Consider the following 11,690-nt stretch of genomic DNA (forward strand, 5'->3'; position numbering starts at 1 on the left):
TTTTAAACAGCTCTCTGGAGTTTGGTCAAGGGACCCAGAATTGCTGGAAGAACCATTTTTTCTCTAGTGAGATAGAATATGTTTGTTGTGGTTTGTTGTTTTTTTTTTTTTAATAACAATAATTTTAAAAATCACTCCATTACAGATTTTGTATGTCTGTAAGAAGTGTGAGCATCAGAATGTCCTGTTATTGTACTCACATAGGCTGTCATGCTTCATTGAAGGCTAAAGAACTTTTCGTGGACTGTGGATCCCATTTTGTGCCAAAGCAGCTGAGGACATGAAAATTTTGTGGCTCAGGTGGGAGCTGAAAACAAAATTCAGAGGTTAAAGCTGCAGCAACAGGTCTAGTACAAAGGACTAGGAGTCAACTGAATGGAACTGAGATGCCAGATATGAATCACCTAGGTGATGCCTAGGTTCAAGGTGTCTTTTAGTTTTCCTGTATTTTAACTGCATCTTTACAAGGTAGATATATCTAGTTACTACATGCTTTGGGAGCGTTATACAGCTTTACCCAGGCTCTGTGTCAGGTTTGTCTGGTGGAAGCATTGTGAGAAGAAATGCTGAAGAAAAGAAAAAAAAAATGGCTGAGGCCTGATAAATGCAAACCGGTTTTGAATCCGGATGACCCTGGTTTCTGAGAGAGAGGCTACTTTAGTTTCTGGATTGTCTTTGTTTCACTCAATATTGCCCTGTTTGCTGGCTTAAGAAGTAATGGTGTTAAACTCTGTTAGTTTATATGATAAAAACTTGCCTGCACCCCACAATGTAGCACAGAGAGACATTGGCAGGTGGAGAAGCCTGAATAACACTTGCCCTGGCTGCTCCCAGCCCCATCACAGGAGCCATCAGCTCAACAAAAGCCCATCTCTACAAACCCAGAGGAGCACAGGAGCACAGTGGCAGGCAGGAACCCAAATCAAGGACTCGGACAAGGGCCCCTTCCAGGATTGTCTTGGGGGATCATCACCCCCATGGCCTGGGAGAGAAACCCATCAAGATGAGTCAATGCTGGAGCACCTTTCAGACTTCCTAGAGGTAGGGGACACATTATGGGATGCAAAGGAAGAGCATTTCAGGATTACACAGGACCTATTATGGGATGTTTAGGGGAGGAACCAAAGGTAGGGAAAAGGGATGGATCTGGTTGTGTTTTGGGAAGAAACAAGGATGTGAAAACAGAGGGATGAAGGAATAAAAAGGACTGGTCATGTGTAAAAGCAGCTGGTTGTGCCCTGCGCCTGAACAGCAGTATGTCCTCTCCTCTTAATAAACTCCATTTCTAAGTATTTTCCTGGGTGAGGGACATTATGATATTATGTAGGTGTGTGTGAGTATGTGGTCTAAGTGCCAGCACCTAGAGTCAGACCACAGGTCGGAGGGCCCATGTGTCATTGGTACCAGCAACTGGAGAGACTGAATGAGTGGACATAAGTGCCAGCAGCTGGACTGGGACCAGGGGTCGGAGATCTGTGTATCCATGGTGCCAGTGACTGCAGCAAGTGAGGGTATGCGATAGTCTAGCTTGATAGTCTCTAGCACTCACATGCTCTAGCAAGTGAGTGGATAGTGTGGTCTGAGCGCCATGTGCATGTCTGTCTCTGAGGGTGACACCACAGGAGGGGCTGGCTATTGGGGGGACCAGGGGAGTCTCGGTCATCTGCTGTGGGGCTCTGTATGTGTGTGTGCACACGTGTGCGAGGGGGTCCATACCAGCAAGTGGAGCGGGGCTGAAGACTTGGTGGCCAATATGTCCAGGTGCCAGGATCCAGAGGCAGCTACAGGGCAGATGATGTGTCTGAGCTGAGCTGCTGGAGGGATTCACTTTGTACATACGTGTATATGTATATATCCCCACCTCCATCCTCCTTAGCAAGAGAGAGGAACAGGAAGAAGCTGGTATTCATGTGACTGCTCTGTGTGTCTGCCTGTGTTGATCTGGTCATGTGTATGTGCATATATATATGTGCTGTACATGTGTTTGCGTGTGTGTGCCTACTGGGAATGCACGCTCAACCTCACCACTGGTTGGCCCTGGGGGCATGGAGCTGCGGCAGCCTTTCCTCTGTTGGGCTGCTGGATTCTGCCCGCCCTAACAAATTATGGTTATTTTCTCTCAGCCAGGTACCAGCAATTCCAGCAGGAAATCCACAGTCTCATCTAAGTGCTTAGAAAGTACTCATCTCACCTCATTCATGTTACTGAGGGCTGTACAGGTGAAGGAATGCTTGCAGGGATAAGAAGAAAAGATTGATCTTTATTGGAATATCTGCCATGGGGAAAATGAAGAGGTCATAGCCTACCAGAAAAACAGAGGTGGAATACCCTGCAAAGGCTCTTTGGCTTTCCGAGTGAATTTCCATCTGGCTGCACTGTCAGACCCTTTGTGTTAGATTTTCGTGACTCTAGTGTTCTCATCTGCTTGCAATCATTTGTAATAAACAGTTAGACTAGCATTATTGTTCATCCATCTGTAAAAGGATCATCTTGGCAGCCACTAAAATAGCAGTCATGAAAGCATCTCCACAGTGATAGGAGATATAAGGTTCCTAATGCTTTCTCACTTGTACTGGTCAGTGCTTGTCTTGTTAAAATTGTGTGTTTGTGTGGTAAAATAAGAAACCAAAATGCCAGGCTAGATTCCAGGAGAGAGACTCACTTAGTTTTCCTGAAAAGCTGAGCATCATTTCTGTCTTTCTGGGGAATGTGCAGACATCACTATATTTCTTCTCTCAGATGTGAAAAACCCTTAGGCCTGAATCCAGAATCCAATAAACATGATAGGGAAAGCTCCACCTGGCCACCTTGTTTACCTCCAACTGCAGAGGAAATGTTTCATGCTGCATGTGTTTTCAGAGATCTTTGTCAGCCAAATTACTCTTGGGAACAAGCCTCCAATAGTGCACAGATAATGTCGAGCTTAGGGTGAAGTTTTACCACACACAGCCAAATTGGTCTAATAGTTAGCTCCTGCCCAAAGAGTTGGTCCTGTTTCTCTCCTGTTTGGCCTTAGGACTGTTTCAGCTTGGGAAACTAATGTGACTGAAAAGCCAATCTCCTTCCCTTTCTCTGAGAGAGGCAGTAGGGGGAAGGACAATTTTTTGCCTGCTTTTCTATTTTGAACTGGCTAATCAGTTAAAAACAAAAAGCCAGTGCTGGCACATAGGAAAGACCAGAAGAACATGGCTATTAGCATGGGAGCAGGACCTGCTTTCATCAGCAGGCAGCCTTCAGATCACCTGAGAGAATATGTTTAGGCTTGGATGATCTGATCTTGCTGATTTCCCATGGTAAGGCCTCTGAGGGAAAAAAAAATTTTCTTAGCTTTTGGAGTGATGCTGGCAATTTGGATTGGGTCTCTTTGCCTTCAGACCTTTTTAAAAGGAGACGTGACACTAAGAGGCTGGAAACCTGGTATTCTGAGTTTAGGAGCCTGTGCTGTGTAGAAGGCAACCTGAAGTAGTCATGCGATCTTGTCTCATCATGACATCCACGAAGTCCCATTTTGCAGGAGAGGGAAGAATTAACAATATTGCAAAGTGTCTCAACTCCTCATTTCTAGTACTTGGTCCTGAGACTGTCTGCAGAATGTAGAACAGAGCAAAACCATTTAAAACCAAACGAATAAAAAGCTAAGAACCTTACCAATTTAACCTGAGATTTCTGACTGCTGTATGTGTGCTACAGACCTCTCTCTTACAGAGTTGATGCCACATACAAATCAGCCTGTGTTGTATGTTAGCCTGTAAGAGTGTTAGAGGCTGCAAATGTGCATTAATATTGTTCCACTTTACAATATATGCATACAGTGATTCTATAGGCTATCCTGTATCATCGTCATAATAACAAATAACAGAGTATTTCTGGTCACTTACATGAGGTGGAGGGCAACTACTGTTCTGATGTAATGAAAACTTCTTTGTGTTGCTGACAAATCCTTTTTATTTCAGCATGGCAGTTTGCTTGTAAGAGATGTCTTGAACAATGCGGCATGACTGTAGGAAGACTGCTAACTGAGTAGTGATGCAGAATTGCCCAGACATGGTGAGGTGAAGACTTAACTATATGTGCCAGGTGTGTTTATAATTTTTAAAATTTTATTTCATGAGCTAGTGAAGCCTGGTTTCTGACCTCCTTTCACTCGATTCTCCAACTCCTTCTCCTCATGTTCTGTCTATCTTCAGAAGGTAAAACAGAGGACATACTGTAACTAATTTTCAACTCTACATGTGCTGAGTGATTAGGTTTTTCCTTAGTGACATTAGTAGGCTTGTTTTCATCCCCATCCAGCTGCTAATTTCATGAACTCTGGAAGAGAGTATATACTGAGGTTTGAACTGCTCTCTCAAACATCATTGAAGCTGGATGATGGTTCAGAAAGTTATTGTGGGAAGCAAGACAGACAGTTGGACTGCATAGCATCTTGTTTCTAAGAAATCAGTTGAGAAGTGTAATAGAAATATAATTACATATTTTCCCTTTTAAAGTTCATAACACACAGATGTTATGTCTTTGGAATTAAGCATTATTGTCAAGTGTAGTTGCAGTGGACTTTTTGTGAACACATGTGAAATTAGGTGAGGACAGAGAGTATTGACATTGACTTGGTTTGACAACAGGAGTAATAACCATGCCAGCTTCTGCTTGGTTCCACACCCCCTACCCCTCACCCCCTGGTAAATGTTAATGATTCAGATTAGTTTTGTTTCCCCTGGGGAGATGGTCACATCATGAAAATGGTCATTACCAGCAGTTCTAACAGCCTACCTTGCTAATAATCTTGGCTAAAGGATTAAATGTTAAACGATCACAGAGACACTCCTCTCTGGTTGATGGATTATCAAGTAAGAAAGTTGTTGAAGGCTCTCATAAGCCTTGACAGGAATGTGTGATCACATAGGTTCCTGCGGCAGGGCAGATTCCAAGCTGGGAACAGCTCCATGTTGCTCTATGAAAATATGACTGTATCTGTTCCCTGTCTGCCATGTGCATAGGAGTGTTTGGGGTACCATGCATTCTCACACTTCACACTACATCAGAAATAGTTCAGACTTCCTGCTTGAAGACCCCCAATGAATCCAGTGACATTCAATTCATTTGCTGTGTAGATTGTGACTCCAGAGTGAAGAACTATTTGTACTGTGCATTTTGCTGCTTCAGATTTTGCAGAAGTCTGTCTGTGAAAGAGCTAGGTGGGTTTTCTAAGCCCTTTCTCAGTCTTTGCTCAATAAGATATTGTTTGGACTGTATGGGAGGAGATCGCTTCTGGAATTAGTGAATTGGTGCATGTGCCTTTTAATGCAGTGCAGTTAGTAAGTGGTCTAGACTTTTGGCACCAATGAGAACAAGTCTTATGAGGAGCGGCTGAGGGAGCTGGGGTTGTTTAGCCTGGAGAAAAGGAGGCTGAGGGGAGACCTCATCGCTCTCTACAACTACCTGAAAGGAGGCTGCAGCGAGGTGGGTGTTGGTCTCTTCTCCCAAGTAACTGGCGAAAGGACGAGAGGAAATGGCCTCAAGTTGCGCCAGGGGAGGTTTAGATTGGATGTGAGGAAAAATTTCTTTCCTGAAAGAGTGGTTAAACATTGGACCAGGCTGCCCAGGGAAGTGGTTGAGTCCCCATCCCTGGAGGTATTTAAAAGACGTGTAGATGAGGCGCTTAGGGACATGGTTTAGTGGGCATGGTGGTGTTGGGTTGACGGTTGGACTCGATGATCTTGGAGGTCTCTTCCAACCTTAATGATTCTATGATTCTAATGCTTACTTTGAAATTGGTCAGCACACACAACAAGCAACTGAGCAGGCTAGCGCATGACAGATCAGTGTTTTGGACAGCATCTGAACACAGGAACTTTTGATGTGCCGAAACAGTGAACCAGTTCACCGCAAAGCTTATTTCAAAGCCTATAGGAATGACACCTTTAAAACCCTTGGTAGAATAAAGAGTATAGGTTGCCGGGTTTCTGTCTGGACACTTGCATGTTAGGCAAAGAGAGGTACTGTGGCAAACTGCCACAACACACTGCAGTGCTATAAACTTACTCATCCCAAGTCCACAGTGATTGACACTGACCAGCTACAACCCTCGCTCCAGAGGCCTAGCAGTCACCTTCTGTGAACCAGATGTGTGGATGTGTATCAGCATTGCGGCTGGAGTGAATGTTGAATGCTGCAAGCAGAAAGCAGCTGTGGGCCCCAACCCCCCACCTAATTCTAACAGTGAGGTTAACAAGTTTCTGGAGAGATTGATGATTTCCTGGAAAAACTAAAACTCAGCTCAGTGAATGAGTCCCCTTTTAGTCCAGTACTCCTATTGACTGAAAAATAACCTGACCTGCAGACCCTGAGAGCTGCAAACTTTCCTAAAACTTCTTTCACAAATGCCACTGTTGGTTTTGTGGAGATTTATAGCAGAATCTTAGCACTAATGAGGAGAGAGAGGAATTCAAACCAATAACAGTATGTTATTGTCAGATGTAAAGCACACACCTACTGTGTAACAACATACTGAAGGGGCTAAAAGTTTTTTATTATGAGTACGCCCGTGAGCTGCTGTTTATGCAGCAGGATTTATCTGCTGTGCAGCTGTCGTGGTTTAACTGCAGCCAGCAACTAAGCCCCACACAGCTGCTCACTCACTCCCCCCCGGTGGGATGAGGGAGAGAATCAGAAGGGTCAAAGTGAGCAAACTCATCAATAGGTAAAGCAAAAGCCGCGCACACAAGCAGAGCAAAACAAGGAATTCATTCACTCCTTCCCATCGGCAGGCAGGTGTTCAGCCATCTCCAGGACAGCAGGGCTCCACCACGCCTAATGGTGACTTGAAGACAAACGCCATCACTCCAAACGTCCTCCTCTTCCTTCCTTCTTCCCGCAGCTTTTTAGTGCTGAGCATGACGTTGTATGGTGTGGGATACCCTTTTGGTCAGTTGGGGTCAGCTGTCCTAGCTGTGTGCCCTCCCAACTTCTTGTGCACCCCCGGGCTACTCGCTGGTGGGCTGGTGTGAGAAGCAGGAAAGGCCTTGACTCTGTGTAAGCACTGCTCAGCAGTAATGAAAACATCCCTGTATTATCAACACTCTTTTCAGCACAAAGCCCCATACTAGCTACCATGAAGAAAATTAACTCTATCCCAGCCAAAACCAGCACAGCAACACCTCTATACTGAAAGGACAAAGCAACTGAAATTTCTCTTGCAGGTCCCAAATCACAAGGTGTTACAAGGCGAACCTCTGAGATGCACCACTGTTTTGGCAGGTGTGTCAGTTTTGATTACCTGTGATGCTACATCAGATTAAAATAATGAACTAGAAATGTTCTGTAAAAAAAACTTGCAGCGGTGACATCATTGTTTATACCATGATAATCTAAGGAGAAGGGAAGAGAATTACTTTCATTCAGTAGATACAGTTGAGGAAGTAACAGACAGGCTTTCTGGTAGAGGAAAGCAGAAGGGGTTCACACTACACTCCTTGCTTGTTATGTCATTGCTTAAAATGTAAAAATTATTCTGGTTGTCCTGCACTTTTTAACTGAAACAGGCACTTCTGGGTTTCAAAGCCTCTATTTGAAATAAAAATCTTGTCTGCTACTGTGCAGTTAGTATCACACCTATTTCTCTGTTCGCAATTTGGACATTAGAAGAAGAGGTGAAATGGGATATAATTAATTTTATGAAATAGAAATTTTAACCCTTTTAATATCTGTCTGAGCTCAGAACAAGTTTCAGTTTGACCTAGTATGGTATGTAGTAGTCTTCAAGACTGCTGAAGTGTTTATAATGAGAATGGAGTATGATCTTTTTGCAGACTGGATTGACCTTGGTGTAAACAGAGCAGGGTTCTGGTTTGCATGGCAGAAGGATCATTTGGTAGGATAGCATTTGTGTGGGTCTAAAATTCCCCCACAGACCAGAATCGTCTTTGGTAACACTTAGGAGCAAAACTGAATAGGACGAATTATTAAAAGACAGTTCCCACTTAGACAGTGCTATTCTGTTAGTGATGATAGGTAAGAGTACAGCAGTACAGTAAGTATGTCGTCTGAGAGAGATGAGAGGAGACAGCAGTGTCGGTAGTTACCTTTCTTCTCCTTTATTTATTTTTTCCTCTGCTGTGGCTGCTAGAAAGATGCTTATTTTTTACCGGCATTTGGGTCCCAAGCAACCAGGACAGGTACGTTGGACTGACCAATTTGGGAACTGCTGTTAAAAAATCCTTGACTTGTCAGCTGGGCCCTCCACACTCCACGTCAAAGGAAAACAAGTACTGATTCTGGTTACTAACAACACATTTTCTGTCTACAAACTCTTGTGTCTTGGCAAGGTGATGAAGGGAAGTAACTTCTTCGTAACCTGCATCAAATTTCTGCGGTGCTAAAAGGGTAAGGTTTTTCTTGCGTTATTTCCCATTTTTTTTAAATTCAAGAGTATTTTGATAAGTGGAGGGAAAGTGCTGTTCTGGCTTCATGGCTTTTTCTACCCATCTCGTTTCCTTGTTTTGGGCCACCTTTACTTTGTAGAGATGTTATTTCATCTGCAAAGAGAGTCCATTTGTTAACTTGGTGAGTGTTTTGTGCTTTGTTTATTTTTTTTTTCTGTAGCTTAAGCAGCAGCTTAATTTAAAATGCTCCACAGGAAGGGTGTTGGCAACTGCTGTTGCCTACCAAGCAACTAATAATTATATGATGCACCTATTCTCTCCTAGCATGGGGTAAGAAGAAAGGGGAACTCCCAGCACTGAGTGCTTAGCACTGACATTCTTTTATCTGGACAGAAGTTGGGCTGAAGGATTAAGTCTTTGCATCTCTGTAAAGAGAGTTGGGATGGGATGCTCACATAGACCTTTGGATTTTGAGCAGAGGAGATCAATGGTAAGCTGTTTCTAAGGAGTTTAATTTCTTATAAGGAATGTCCTTGTAAGTAGTGTGTACCCTTATAAGTAATATCTTTATAAATATAATGCATGATATTTCTAATAGGGTCTTGAACAAAGTAATTTCCTGAATTAAAATGTTTTTTCCTTAATTTTGTTGTGATTGTCAGCACCAGAAGTGCTATTAGCAAATGGAGGCCTGATGTCCTCCTTCAATGGGACAGTGATAATTCAGCTTGGAGGAGGTGCATTTTGTTCCCCTGATCCAAAGTACTCGGTGCCAGGAAACCATTGACTGTGGTGGAGTCCGAACCTACACACAAGTTGGAGGTGTACGGAAATCACTTGAATAAGTTCAAACATACAGAGGCCTTTACTCTAGGTGCCCCAAGGTGATTAACAGAGAACAGTTACTCATTCACAGGTTGATGGACAGATGTGCTATGTTGGAGAGAGGCACAGGAATGGGAGAGAAGATGCTGGGCCTTGGAACCTCAAGAGGTTTTGCATTTTCTCTCATCAACTAAGTTTGCCCCTTGATACCATTTTTCTTTTTCTTCCTCAGAACTTAACCATTTTCAGACAGTGACCTTAGGCAATGTCTTATGAATCTCTTCAGTGTAAAATATTGCTATTCCTTTGGAAAGTGGTACAATTTCCAGAGCTAAGAAACAAGACAGTGAAGAAGAGGTGACTGTCAAGCAGTTAGATGAAGGACTAGAGTACATGCAGGAGACAAAGGTGAACTCATAAAGTAAATCAAATTCATCCTCTACTCTTCCATCTGTCCCAAAAAATCTAATGAGTCATGTCCATACTTTCTCCATTAACTGGAGCTGGCACCTCCCACTTCTACTATTTTCTGCTCTGTTTGCAGGTTGAACATGGTAGTTTAATAATTATGACCATGCCTATTCTAGTTTAATGACATTGAGACTTTGAGCAGTGCAATTTCCTAGCAGGTCAGAGAAAAAACTTCCTGAGGGATAAGATGACAACAAGTTTGTGCTACCCGTTTTTCTGACATCTTGAAGTCCAGACTTATTTCATTTCCGATGTGAATCTATTAGATCCAGAGGACTCCATTATCCAGTGGAAATTGGGACATATGTTGTTTCATTGAGCAGGTTCAAGCCGAGTTAAACAGAGGTGCCAAAGTCTGCTTCAAGAACATGTTTGGAGTCTAGCTTTACGAACAGATGGCAACTCCGAATGAGGCAACTATGGTTTTCTTCCTTGGTCTGCTATTGGCATGCTGTGTGACCTTGGGCAAATGACTTGCTCTCATGTTTCTTGCTTTCATCTGCTGTTCTCAAAGCACTTGAGGAGGCAAATGTTTTACATAAGAGACAGTGGGATTGGTTTTGATAAGAATTTTGTGGCTATATCTTACAGTAGAGAGAGGGGCCATTTGAAAACCAGGTCTTTCACTATTATAATAAAGTAGCTTTTATAATCTGATTTCTTTTTAGTTTATTGTATTGATAAAAGACACCAAACACAACTTGATTACGTTAATGGCCTTTAAAGAATTATAAAGAAGAATTCCTCTTGGGTTGTACAGCTCATTCTGCTTGCAGGTATATGCTTCTTACCTCCTAGCTTTTTCTCTAGTGCTTTGTGCTAGCAATTTACTTGTTTCTGCAGTGTCACCAAATGTGGCTGATTGCCGGGGCAATGTGCTTCCATTGGGTGTGTACGGGACGAAAGAGTCCTAAAATGTAATGTAAAGCATGTAGAATACCGATGGCATTCTACTGTAATCCCTGAACAAAATCTTGATTTGACGCTACCTTTAAGAGACCTCGTCTTGCAACAAAAATGCTTAGGCTGAAAAGCCCTCTGCTGAGGCATCTTGTCCCTGGTGATGAAGGAAAAGAACAGAAGGAGCTGCTGAAAAATATGGCTGATCTCTCTAGTGCACAGCACAGGAGATGTGTGTTTTAACTCCCTTAGTGTCCTGAGAGCAGAGGAATTAGCAAAAATAAATTTTTACTTGCAAATTCCGTGGGAATTTTGCATTCCTTCCTGACTGCATGCCAAGGGAGCTTTTCTCTCTCTTCTGTGAGGGATTTGGAGGAAGCAGAACTTTGCTTCTGCTTTGTGCTTTAGACAATCTTGAGTCCTGCTGTGTGCTGCTTTACAAAATACAATCTCCCAAATGCAAGTGCCAGGTCACTTTTTTAGGCAGAATTGCAAATAATGTTAATGATCCCATCTCTTACCAGTAAAACTGGAGCATGAGCTGGGAGAAGCCTGTGTAACCCAGCCCTCCCACTCAGGTTTGCTGCAGAGCCAGTCTCCAAAATTCTCAAGGCTGGCTGCTTTCTATTGACACAGGCTGCAGAATCCACATGGCATGATAGATGAGAGTCTGCTATGATGACCTCATTAACTGATATCCTCTTCTCCAGGTACTATCTTCTGCATCATACTGTAAACTAACATGGTAACAAAACAGAATTTACCATATAAAGGCCTGGAGAGAGAGCTGTGCCGATCATCAGCAATAGAAACCATCAGCTTCTGTTTTCCAAGGTCTGGCATAACACTGTTCTCATCTAGGAACCAGTTAGGATTAAAAGATGGTCATAGCTTGAGGTCTTCTAATAGAAAGTAAGGTAGGTATAAGGGGTTAATTTATGCTGTAGAAGAAGGCTTTACACGATAATAGGTAGTGCATATGATCAGATAAAGGACTCAGCCTTGAGAGTCTGAATTGAACTGGTTAGAGCCTTTTAATGTAGCGCCTAGTGCCTCATGGCAACCTATTCAATACAATGAAAATAAAATACAGTGACTGGAAGGAGAATGTAT

The sequence above is a fragment of the Pygoscelis adeliae genome, unplaced genomic scaffold (assembly GCF_000699105.1).
Source record: "Pygoscelis adeliae isolate BGI_AS28 unplaced genomic scaffold, ASM69910v1 Scaffold127, whole genome shotgun sequence".
Lineage (NCBI taxonomy): Eukaryota > Metazoa > Chordata > Aves > Sphenisciformes > Spheniscidae > Pygoscelis > Pygoscelis adeliae.